Raw genomic sequence first — 13,537 nt, forward strand, 5'->3', positions numbered from 1 at the left:
GATCTTTTTCCCTTTCTTTCTTGCTTTCGGTTGCTTATCCTCGTGTCACCAACATTGCAGATCATCGCCATCCGCCGTCCCGAGCCACACGCCGCCTCCATCCGCTCCATGCCGCTGTGATTTGCCGTGGTGACTTCACCGTCTTTCCCTCTTTCTTCCCGTGCTTTTCTTGAGTCAAACCGAGGTCTCTAGGGCCGGTTTCAAGATCGTCAGCGAGCTCCTTTGCCGTCGGCAATGGCAACCGCCGTGCCGGTCACTGTTCTGGTCGGTTTCTCTCTCTCTCCTACTGGATCTAATCCCCACCGTTCAACTCAGATCTAACGGTCCAGATCAGCCAATACCCCTTTGGTAGGAAATTTTGAGCCCCTCTAGTTTGCTAATTTTAAACCCGCAATCCACTCCAGATTCAAAATCCCAATTTTGATTTATTTCAATTCAAATTAAATCCATCTATTTATAGATTTTCCACTGATTTTGTTTTGCTTATAAAACTTCGTTTTAACTCTGTTTTGATCCGTTCAAGTTGCGTTAGATTCATAATCATGTAATCTCCATGTTTATGCTATTGTTAAGTATGTTTTCAACTTTTGAAATTCATGGTTAGATTTAATCTATTATTTTATCAAAGGAAATATTGATTAATTCATAATTTCTTTGTTTTAGCTCTGATTTTTGTGATCTTCGCGTCTGTGTGTTTGTAGCGAGACATAGATTTGTTTTACAAACTTTTCATCTTGATTTTATGCTGTTGGCATACTGTTCTAAACTATAGTCTTTGTTTGCTATGCATGATTACTCTAGATGCTTGTATGTTGTTGCGATTATCGAGTATAGAGCGTCAACTATCCATGGGTGATCAAGAGTACTACTTTGACGAGCAGAATTAGCAGGAACACTTTGTTCAAGGCAAGTATAGCATGGAATCATCCTTGTTACCTATTCACTTTAATAATCAATCTATATTTGCATATGTCACCTTGATAAGGATTGCCTACAATTGTACTTATGCCTTGACTCCTATGGGATATGCATTGGGTAGCTTTGCTAGTGCTCAACTAAACCATGATCTTGTAACTTGACTAATGGTATATGCAATAAATATTAAAACATGACTTTTTATCAACTTGGAAAAAGGGGGCTGGAGTGTTTAGCTACTTTCTAAATGCTTTAGATTCCTCTTTCTAAGAACTTATCTGTAAGTGATCATCCGAGACTTATAGTACAGCTATGAGGGCCACATGACTCTGGCTTTAGCTCAGTATGAGGACATTTTCTAGCTTGTTAGTTGTTACCTTTATGGCGCAACAGGGGCTTGACGAGATGGGGATAGGACAGCCTCTACTCTTATGTGTATCGCCGTGATGGAATTATGCTATTCGACAAGGGGTTTCCTATATCTGCTTGCCAATTAGAAACCTAGCGGCCCTAACTTGTTAGACGTACCTTTGAAAGGCTTCATAGTGAACCCTGCCTGCTCACCTTGGAAGTATTTTGGGAGTGATAAACCTAGGCATATGGGTATCATGACTCATAATAAAAGTGTACAACCTCTACAGAGTGTAAAACTGTTATAACAGTCATGCTCATAGTCATGAGTGGCCTTGGAACCCTTATGGAATAGATAATCACTATTAAGTAATTGTTTTTGCTATATATTACTCATGTTTACATTGATCATGTGTTTTACTTTGGGATTAAAACATCTTGTTGCTACTCTTATACTAAAATTATGACAACTAAAAGCTAAATGTTGTTAAACATGTGTCAAGCCTTTGAGCCTCATGAACCCTATGTTACACTTGTTGAGTATGATGTGTACTTATGCTTTTTTATTTTCATTATTTGTATAAAAATCCTAGATGGGTAACAGATTGTAATGGTAATGATGACTTTCCTGAGGATTACTAGACTTGTGGTCAACTAGTTGACGTCCCTGTGCTATGGAGCTTCTGCGATAGAGTTATCTTTATACTTCCGCTGTATTTATGTGAAGACTATGTCATATTAATAATGATGTAATAAACACTTTTGATGATACTATCTATAATTTGTCGGCTTATGTGTGTGACTAATCTCTGGACGCACATAAGATTTTGCATCCCATTTTATCCTTAAAATCAAGTGTGACAGATTGGTATCAAAGTTGTGTTGACTGTAGGACGCAAGCCTAGTTAGTAATGGTCGTTTTAGCCTCTTTTGCTTCACTCATTTCATGCTTACTACCTCACTCTTTTTATTTGTTAAATCTTATGATTCTTTTGCCTCACTCTATTATGAAAATTATTGCTTCTATTCTAACTAAATCTAACTCTATAGATGCCTCATGCCAATAAGACCGCCTGCATTAGCATCGGAGGCTACTACCCACCTCGTGGATTATATGAGCCCATGGAGCCATATGAGGAGGAACCTTGGGAGCAGGAAGTTAACTCACCAGCACCTGCACTTGCACCTATGCCTGAGCCACTCTAGGAAGAGCCCAAAGTTGAGGAAGATGTGGAGGTCGTTGAATTGGAAGATGATGAGGAGGAGGAGGATGATGTTCAAGAAGATGAGCAAGCCCCTACCATGGGATGGACTACAAAGTTCTATTACAAGCCAAGGTGTGAATCCTCCATTTTGCACCACTGACTTAAGGGGGTCCTTCAGACCTACTACGCTGATTGGGACGTAGCTGTGTAGTATGCCTGTGATGAGCATACACACCCTTTGGAGGACACTTATTGGAAGACTAGGGTGTGCATCTACATTAGGGATGAAGAGAAGGAAGCATACCTGCTGGACTTGAACTATGTGCATCATGCTCATCGTGCCACCATGGAAGATAGCATAGAAGGCATAGCCGCTGAAGCCTGCATGGGTCTCTATGGCCGCCACTTTGATGATATGAAGGAGGATCAGTATCAATTCCTCCCTCGCCAACACCCTGAATTGGAATGAGCAATAATGGACCCTGAAGGCATGGAACCAACTACTCAAGTGATGTTACACTTTGCCTATCAGTTAGTAGAGAAGAATCAACAACTGGAAGATTAGTTGAAGGCACAGGAGGAGTCTCTTAAGAGATACCAACAAGTGATAGATGACCAAAGGGCGTGCCCCATCCTGCCAAGGATTTATGAGAAGCTTCCCCATAAACCTCGCCCATAGGCGTTGGAGTTCCTTTCTATGTAATAAGACGTTAGTATCACGGGTCAAGTTGAGTCAAGTCAAGTCTAGTAGTGTGGTGTGAACTTTGGTGTGCCTAGTTAATTTATTATTATGTTTATTTTTTATTTGAATTTTTGTAATGAGTGCTGGAACTTTGTGGGCATGTCCACAAGTTCATAGTTAAGAATATTAAGTTTAAGTTTAATGAATAAATAGTTGGGTTTGGTACATCCTGTTCTTCGGATCTATTTTTCATAGCAGTCTGCTCTTATCTCAATGACCATCTAAATATACTTGACCAAAAATTATTAAATTTTTATGGGAATAACTAGACTTAAGTATATTTCTAATTCCACTGGAATCACCCCTATATCTTTTGTAGTTTGAGAGATATAGCTGTTTCAAGTTGAATTTCTATGCAGTCTAGAATCTAGAACAGTTTTGGTTGTATCTTATTTTGATTAACCTAATGCATAATCTGGGAATATGATCTGAATAAAAGTTGTAGATAATTTCTTAAGCTTTCTAACCATGCAAAGAACACCTATTTTGGATATCTACAACTCTAGATATAACTATTTTACTGAGCTGCTGATGTTGAAACTCGTCTAGAAATTTTTCAGAATGTATTCTATATCTCTATAAGTGTCTATAACTTGGAAATCTCTAAAATTTTGAACATTTGTGTTGGATGTCAGATGTTCGAAAGAGGAAGAGGTAGAGGTCATGGAGGTATTCCCACAAATCCACCACCACTGCCACCTACTATTGAGCAGCTTCTGGTAGTGCAGACACAACTTATGCAAGCTTTGGTGTAGAATCAACAGAATCCTCCAATTGGTGGGGCACCACGTGACAAGTGTGGTGAATTCTTGAAGGGCCGCCCCCAATGTTTTCTCATGCCACTGATGCACTGGAAGTAGATGATTGGCTTCATTCAGTGGAGAAGTAACTCAACATAGCGCAGTGCGATGACCAGTAGAAGTGTTGTACGTGTCAGGACAACTCCAGGGAGAAGCTCAAGACTAATGGGAGGCATACTAGTATGGACATCCCAATAATGCTCCTCCTGTCACCTAGTAGGAATTTAGAGAAAATTTCAGATCCTACCACATACCCGAAAGATTGATAGAGCTGAAGTAGGAGGAATTCAGAGCATTGAAGCAGGGGTCTATGTCTGTGGCTGAGTATCGTGAGAAATTCACTCAGTTGTCATGTTATTCTCTGAATGAGGTGGCTGATGATGCTGATAAGCAATGCTACTTTCTCAAGGGGTTGCATGATGGTCTGCAACTCCAGCTTATGTCCAATACATACCCTAATTTCTAGACGTTGGTGAACCACGCTATTGTTATTAACAATAAGCCAAAGAGATAGAGGCTAAGAAGAGTAGGCTTTAGGGACATGCCTCTGGGAGTAATACTCGTCCATGCACCAATCTGTAGCAAAGCTTCCAGTAGAGGCACTCGAGGCCACCTAATCAGTGGACACGCAACCCGAACCGGTAGCAGAATGGCAATCAATGCCCCCAGCAAAAGAGTGGCCAGCAGACACCATGACAAGGAGCACCTAACAACACTCCCATGAAGACCAGTGCACCTAGCACCCCCAACATATGCTATCCTTGTGGAGAAGTTAGGCATTATGCTAACCATTGTCCTAGGAAGCAGAATCAGCTAACACCCCAGGGTCAGCATAATAATCAGAAAGGAACACCTCAGAAGCCAGCACCCAACACGAGAAAGGTGAATCATGTGTCTACAGAGATGGCGCTTGTAGAACCAGAAGTCATGCTCGGTACGTTTGATGTCAATTCCACTCCTGCCACTGTTCTTTTTTATTCTAGAGCTTCACGTTCTTTCATATCACAAGCATGTGTTAGAACGCATAGCATACCCTTATGTGCCATGAAAAATCCTATACTAGTAAACTCACCAGGAGGTAGTATACAAGCTTCTTGTCGTTGTCTTACAACTAGTCTATCTTTAAGGGGATAGAGTTCAAAGTGAGCCCCATTGTGTTGAGAACATCTGACATTGATGTGATTCTGGGTATGGATTGGATGATGCAACAACAAGCAGTGATTCAGTGTCAGGAGAAGGTAGTTGTTGTGACCGCACCGAATGGGGATAGAATCAGTGTCGATGTTGTAGTGCAGAAGCATTCGATAGCCATAGTGAACCAGCTTGATGATAGTGCCAATAAGGAGGATCTAGTAGTGGATGAGTTTCTAGATGTGTTTCCCGATGACTTGCCAGGTATGCCACCTGACCATAACATTGAGTTTATTATTGAATTATTACCTGGAACTGCACCTATAGCTAAGCGTCCATATAGAATGAGGGTTAATGAACTAGAGGAACTTAAGAAATAAATAAAGGAGTAGCAGGAGAATGATTTCATTCATCCTAGTTTGTCACTTTGGGGAGCATCGGTTATATTTGTTGACAAGAAGGATGGTACCCAGAGGATGTGTGTAGATTATCGGTCACTAAATGAGGTTACTATCAAGAACAAGTACCCACTACCTAGAATTGATGACTTGTTTGATCAGTTGAGAGGTGCTTGTGTTTTCTCTAAGATTGATCTTCATTCTGGTTATCATCAGCTAAAGATTCATGCAACTAACATACCCAAGACAACTTTTACTATGAGGTATGATTTATTTGAGTACACCGTTATGTCCTTTGGATTGACCAATGCACCTGCATACTTTATGTACTTGATGAATAAGGTGTTCATGGAGTTTTTGGATAAGTTTGTGGTGGTATTTATCGATGATATATTGGTATTCTCAAAAATGGAAGAAGAGCACGCTGAACATCTAAGGTTGGTCTTGCAAAAGCTTAGGGAACACAAGTTGTATGCTAAGCGAAGCAAGTGTGAGTTTTGGTTGAAGGAAGTTTCTTTCCTAGGCCATGTTGTCTCTAATGGTGGAATAGCAGTAGATACAAGCAAGGTGAGAGATGTGTTGAACTAGAACCAACCGATCGATGTGGGAGAGATTCGAAGTTTCTTGGAATTGGCTAGATACTACAGGAGGTTCATAGAAGGGTTTTCTAAACTTACCAAGCCTATGATAGCTCTGTTGGAGAAGAATGCTAAGTTTGTGTGGTCTAAGAAGTACCTAGGCTAACTTTGAGGAATTGAAGAAGAGGTTGACTACAGCCCCAGTATTGGTTTTATCAGATTTGAGCAGGAACTTTTCTATCTATTGTGATGCATCTCATCAAGGTCTCGGATGTGTTCTTATGCAAGAAGGAAGAGTAGTGGCCTATGCATCTTGACAGTTGAGAAAGCATGAGCTAAACTATCATACTCATGATTTGGAATTAGCAGCAATGGTTCATACTTTAAAAATATGGAGGCATTATCTTATTGGACATAAGAGTGATATCTATACTAATCACAAGAGTTTGAACTATATTTCCCTCAGACAGATCTGAACTTGAGACAGCATCGATGGTTGGAGTTGATTAAGGATTACAATCTAGAAGTACACTATCATCCTGAAAAGGCAAACATTGTTGCCGATGCTCTTAGCAGGAAGAGTTACGCCAATGAGGTGCAAGTGGCATCTATGTCAAGTGAGTTGTGTGCTGAACTTAAGCAACTAAATTTGGGTTTCATCACTAATACAGCAGAGTTGGTGATAGAGCCTACATTGGAGCTAGAAATACACAATGGTCAGTTATAGGATAAGAGGTTAAAGGAAATAGCAGAGAACATAGTGATTGGTAAGGCACCAGGTTTCCGTATGGATAATAATGGAACTCTATGATTTGGGAAAAGACTATGTGTGCCTAAGAATAAGGTTATACGAGATGCAATTCTTTGTGAGGCACATAAGTCTGCTTACTCTATTCATCCTAGGAGTACCAAGATATACTTGGATCTGAAAGAAAATTATTGGTGGTATGGACTTAAGAGGGATGTTGCTGAATATGTTGCTATATGTGATACATGTCAGAGTTAAAGCTGAACATCAAAGACCAGCAGGGGTTATTACAACCAATGAAGATACCTGAGTGGAAGTGGGAGGAAGTTGGTATGGATTTCATAGTTGGGTTACTGCGCACTCAGGGATGTTATGATTCAATATGGGTGATAGTGGATCAGGTTAACTGAAGTTGCTCACTTTATACCGGTCAAGACTAATTATAATGGACCGAAGTTGGCCTAATTATATATGGAAAAGATAGTGTGTCTGCATGGAGTTCCCAAGAAAATTGTGTCTGATTGGGGTACTCAATTTACATCTCACTTTTGGCAGCAAGTACATACTTCATTGGGAACCAAGTTGAATTTTAGTACAGCGTATCACCCTCAGACAGACGGACAAACTGAAAGGACAAATCAAATTTTAGAGGACATGTTGAGAGCTTGTGCGTTGTAGTATGGTACAAGTTGGGACAAGAGTTTGCCTTATGTAGAGTTCTCATATAACAACAGTTATCAAAAGAGTCTCAATATAGCACCTTTCAAAGCTTTGTATGGATGAAAGTGTAGAACCCCGTTGTTTTGTAATCAAACGGAAGAAACTCAAGTGTTCATACTAGATGTTTTAAGAGATGCAGAGGAGCAAGTAAGGATGATTAGAGATAACTTGAGAGTGGCAGTAGTCTCGATAGAAGAGTTATGCTGACACTCAGAGAAGAGAATTGATTTTTGAAATAGGGGATTATGTTTACCTAAAAGTGTCACCAATGAGAAGTGTGAGAAGGTTTAATATGAAAGGAAAATTAGCACCAAGATATATTGGACCTTTCAAAATTATGGAGAGACGTGGAGAAGTGGCTTATAAGTTAGAATTGCCTAAGAGTTTGTTAGGTGTACATGATGTGTTCCATGTGTCTCAATTAAAGAAGTGTTTGCGGGTACCTAAGGAGCAGATACCGTTAGAGGAGCTTATAGTTAGGGAAGATCTCACCTATGAGGAATTTCCGATAAAGATCTTGAAGACGGCAGAAAGGGTTATGAGGACTGAGTTATAAAGATGTGTAAGGTTCAGTGGAATCGGTATACAGAAGATGAGGCTACTTAGGAAAGAGAAAAGGATCTGAGGAAAACATACCCGTAGCTTTTTGAGTAAGCATCGTTCGAATCTCGGGGATGAGATTCATTTTAAGGGAGGTAGAATTGTAACACCCTAAAATTTGCAAGATTTTTAAATAGGTGAATTTGATTTATTTATGCTATTTGGGAGCATTTAAACTTAAAAAATAATAACTTTTGTTAAAATTAAAATCAACTATAAGGTCTAGCTACATGTTTGTGCATTCATGCTGATGCATACTTATTTTTGTGATGCTGATCAAAATTGCTAAAGGATTTAAATTTGAATTGAATTTGGTTTTGAAAATGTGTTTAAGCAAAAGAAAAGGGATTTTTTTCTCTCTCCCTCTCTCGAATTCTGGCCCGCTGGCCAATTTCAAGCGCCATCCTAGGTCTCTCGAGCCTAGCTCCACTCCGTCCAATTACGTAGGCCCAACTCCCCTCCCACGACCCAACAAGCAGGCCGGACCCAGCAAGCGGTGTGGGCGCCGCTCCCCTCTCCCTTGGTCTGTCTCACTGTCATCCCAGCTCCGTGTCTTGAGCCACTGACGCCCTGGGCCTGCTTGTCAGCCATCTTCTTCCTTGAGTCGTCACCGACCCAGACTCTATTCCGCTAGGACTCTGCCGCCACCCCTATTTCCATGGAGTTTGGCGTGAACCACATGTCGAGCTCTCATAAATAGCAGCCTCGTGTCCACCCTACCTCCCTATTCCACCCTAGCATCAGCCACCACCTCCAATCGTGCTCGCAGTGTAGCCGCAACCCTATCTCATCGTCAGTCGCCTTTGTTTTGACGAGTTCGTTGCCTCGCTGTCTTCATAAGCTAGCCGCCGAGCTTTGTCTCGAGTTCATGAAGTTGCCAGGATCTTTTTCCCTTTCTTTCTTGCTTTTGGTTGCTTATCCTCGTGTCACCGACATTGCAGATCGTCGCTGTCTGCCAGTCCCAAGCCACACGCCGCCTCCATCCGCTCCACGCCGCTGTGATTTGCCGTGGTGAGTTCACCGTCTTTCCCTGTTTCTTCCTATGCTTCTCTTGAGTCAAACCGAGGTCTCTAGGGCTAGTTTCAAGATCATCAGTGAGCTCCTTTGTCGTCGTCAATGGCAGCTGCCGCGCTAGTCACTGTTCTGGCCGGTTTCTCTCTCCTACTAGATCTAATCCCCACCGTCCAACTCAAATCTAACGGTCCTAGATCGGCCAATACCCCTTCGGCTAGAAATTTTGCATAAGCGCCCCTCTAGTTTAACCCGTAGTCCACTCCAGATTCAAAATCCCAATTTTGATTTATTTCAATTCGAATTAAATCTATCTATTTACAGATTTTTCATTGATTTTGTTTTGCTTATAAAAACTTTGTTTTAACTCTGTTTTGATCCGTTCAAGTTGCGTTATATTCGTAATCATGTAATCTACTTGGTTATACTACTATTAAGCATGTTTTTAACTTTTAAAATTCGAGGTTAGATTTAATCTATTATTTTATTAAAGGAAATCTTGATTAATTCATAATTTCTTCATTTTAGCTCTGATTTTTGTGATCTTCGCGTATGTGTGTTTGTAGCGAGATGTAGATTCATTTTACAAACTTTTCATCTCGATTTTATGCTGTTGGTGTACTGTTCTAATCTATAGTCTTTGTTTGCTATGCATGATTGCTCTGGATGCTTGTATGTTGTTGTGATTATCGAGTATAGAGCGTTAGCAATCCGTGGGTGATCAAGAGTATTACTTTGACGAGTGGGATCAATAGGAACACTTTGTTCAAGGCAAGTATAGCATGGGATCATCCTTGTTACCTATTCACTTTAATAATCAATCCATATTTGCATGTCACCTTGATAACGATTTCCTAGAATTGTACTTATGCCTTGACTCCTATGGGATATGCATTGGGTAGCTTTGCTAGTGCTCAACTAAACCATGATCTTGTAACTTGACTAATGGTATATGCAATAAACATTAAAACATGACTTTTTAGCAACAAGGAAAAAGGGGACTGGAGTGTTTAGCTACTTTCTAAATGCTTCAGATTCCTCTCCCTAAGAACTTATCTATAAGTGATCATCCGGGACTTACAGTATAGCTATGAGGTCCATATGGCTATGGCTTTAGCTCAGTATGAGGACCTTTTCTAGCTTGTTAGTGGTTATCTTTATGACGTAAGAGGGGCTTGACGAGACGGGGATAGGACAGCATCTACTCTTATGTGTATAGCCATGATAGAATTGTGCCATTCGACAGTGGGTTCCTATATCTGCTTGCCAATTGGAAACCTAGCAGCCCTAACTTGTTAGACGAACATTTGAAAGGCTACATAGTGAACCCTGCCTGCTCACCTTGGAAGTGTTTTGGGAGTTATAAACCTGGGCATATGGGTATCATGACTCACTAGTAAAAGTGTACAACCTCTGTAGACTGTAAAACTGTTATAACAGCTGTGCTCACGGTCATGAGTGGGAACCCTTATGGAATAGATGATCACTATTAAGTAATTGTTTTTGCTATATATTACTCATGTTTACATTGATCATGTGTTTTACTTTGGGATTAAAACATCTTGTTGCTACTCTTATGCTAAAATTATGACAAAAAGCTAAATATTGTTAAACCTATGTCAAGCCTTTGAGCCTCATGAACCCCATGTTACACTTGTTGAGTACGATATGTACTTACGCTTATTTATTTTCATTATTTGGATAAAAATCTCAGATGGGTAACAAATTGCAATGGTAATGATGACTTTCATGAGGATTACTAGACTTGTGGTCAACCAGTTGACGTCCTTGTGTGATGGAGCTTCCGCGAGAGAGTTATCTTTATACTTCCATTGTATTTATGTGAAGACTATGTCATATTAATCGTGATATAAAAAACACTTGTGATGATACTATCTATAATTTGTCGGCTTATGTGTATGACTGATCTCTAGGCGCACATAAGATTTTGCATCGCATTTTATCCTTAAAATCAGGTGTGACAGTGAGCTCTTGGTCTTCTATAGCCAATCTTAGGGCAAGGTAGTCATATCAGAGGTAGACCCAGGCTCAACAACAAACATGATGTCGATAAGAGGTGAGCTGATGGTTGCAGCAAGGCACCAAAAGCACCAGCCCTAGAAGTAGTTCTTATAGCTTGCTAGCAATCCAATGTCAACATGGGCCTAGAGTGGTAACTTGATGGAAGATGGTGAAGAAGCAATATCCTCGCTCTTCCTCCACCACTATGTCAATTTCATTCCTTGCTAGTTCAGTGTAACAAATAGTTCAAGCAGGCCATATGCATACTAAAGGCAACCACATGAAAACATTACCGTCATGGCCTAGCATGTTGGCACCGCTGCTAAAGGTACGTTCAGCACCTAGGGCAAGAGGAGAGCAGAGGATAGAGTATTAGGAGAGAAAGGCACATCAATTACCTCTATTGTAGTGGTGATGGCACGCATGCCCTAGATACCTGCCTATGTGTCAGGCGAAGTTAAGGCATCTCCTATGCCCTTGTCTGATTCAGGTGTCTGAGCCATGGCCCAGATGTGCCTCCTCCATTACTACTTCTACATGCTTGAAGGTGTCCACTTGAATGCTTCGCTTTGGTAGCACCACCCCAGGGCAAGTGACACTCCCTAGAGCACTAGTTGCACTCCCCAGAGCATCAACAACCATTAGGGCGACCTCATGGGGTGTAGAAGACGAGCAATATGTGGGGAGCACCATAGGAGCCCGATCCTCCTCTTTTAGATCTAGATCGACTGCCCTAGAACTTACCTTCCTTTGGATTGAGCTTTTTGAAGGCACCATCTTCATCATCAATAGATCCCCAGTCTAGATTGTGGCGGGAGTCCTCCACTATGGCATCAGACTGGAAGAGCCTAATCGACTCATCCCTTGGTGCATTGGAGTTGGCTTCTGAGGCCTTGATGGTGACAAGCGCATGCGTCGGGTGGGATGCGGCTGGGGCTAGCGCCCTGGCATCAGGGCTAGTCATCGGGGGCATGAAGGTCACCGACGGTTGTGTTGGGTGGGTGGTGGCCAGGGTTGGTGCCCGAGTGCTCTCGCTCTCGCTCATGTCTTTTGCCTCTGCGATTGATTTTGAGTTGTGACAACGTTCCATGCCTCCCTGCCACTAGAGGCAAAGAGCGCTACCGATGGCTATGTGACAGCCAACATAGAGCATTTAATGCTTTGGTTGCTTAATGGTCCCATGCTGGCAAAGGGGGCCCATGAGGAATAATTCAGCCAAAAAGAACCGGTTGACATGGATATAATTTGAATAGTTGGATCTAAATGAATGGTGAAGATCAGGTATCTATCATGTTGTGCAAATGTGATTGAGATTTGAGGAATTAAATATTGTTATTGGGGATGAACTATATATATACTATAGATTATAAACTAGTCATTCTTTACACCATAAATAGTATGTTTCTGGCCATGAGTAGAAGATGTACTACTACCAACTTTCAACCCACTATCAGATTGATTAGATTATTATGTGTTATGTATTCCAACCTTAACTTGATTGTAGAGCTCCGAAAAGGCAATTCCATATATTATTTACATCTAAATCATAGCAATGTAGTGACAACTATAAAGCTTCCTAGTGGAGACATGCTCTATATGGAATATTTTATTTTAAAATATTCCATGTTACACTAATTAAATATATACCAACAATAAATTGAGGTCACTATATAACTAAACATTTCTTTATTCCTCTAATTCATTTATTTCTTTTGGGTATGCATGATTCTTCTTCTTCCTATTCTCTTATTCTCTCGAGGAACCTACCACTAGTGTTAATATTAAAGACAAATCGAGGAGAGAGGCAAGGGAGGGCGTGGATGACAAGGCGGCCTAGCTAAGAGACACCCCCTATATTATGGGTTGTGGCACCGTGCGATTCGAGCACATAGTGGCAGCGGATGCTTGGTGGCCTACGGGAGCAAGATCATGACCAAGGAACATACAAAAATACTCTACCTAGTCCGTTAGTCATGAGGTATTTAGGCAGTTCCAAACACCCTTTGTTCAATCTTTTGTGGCTACGATATCAACAAATTATTTTATTTTTTATTTGGTTTGTGTGGACAGGACAAAGACATCGGTTGTACACTAATTAATTGCATTCCTCATTTATTTAAATATCCTCCTGTCGGATATATGGACGTGGGGTACCCTCATCGACCATATATTCGACCTATGACAGTCCGGCAGGCTGGGAACATCAAAGGATGAAGCACATGCAGACTAGACGAACCTATCAACTTGGAGGTCAAGCCATATCAAGGATATCTGGCACCGTCATATCTAGATGGTAGGATATAATTGATTTGTTAC

General features: G+C 41.0%; 1 pseudogene; it reads right to left on the reverse strand.

The window, feature by feature from the left end:
• Positions 1–12,311, reverse strand: part of LOC136495930 (uncharacterized) — a 51,332-nt pseudogene extending 39,021 nt beyond the window's left edge.
• Between the last annotated feature and the right edge of the window lie 1,226 nt (positions 12,312–13,537).

The sequence above is a fragment of the Miscanthus floridulus genome, chromosome 12 (assembly GCF_019320115.1).
Source record: "Miscanthus floridulus cultivar M001 chromosome 12, ASM1932011v1, whole genome shotgun sequence".
Lineage (NCBI taxonomy): Eukaryota > Viridiplantae > Streptophyta > Magnoliopsida > Poales > Poaceae > Miscanthus > Miscanthus floridulus.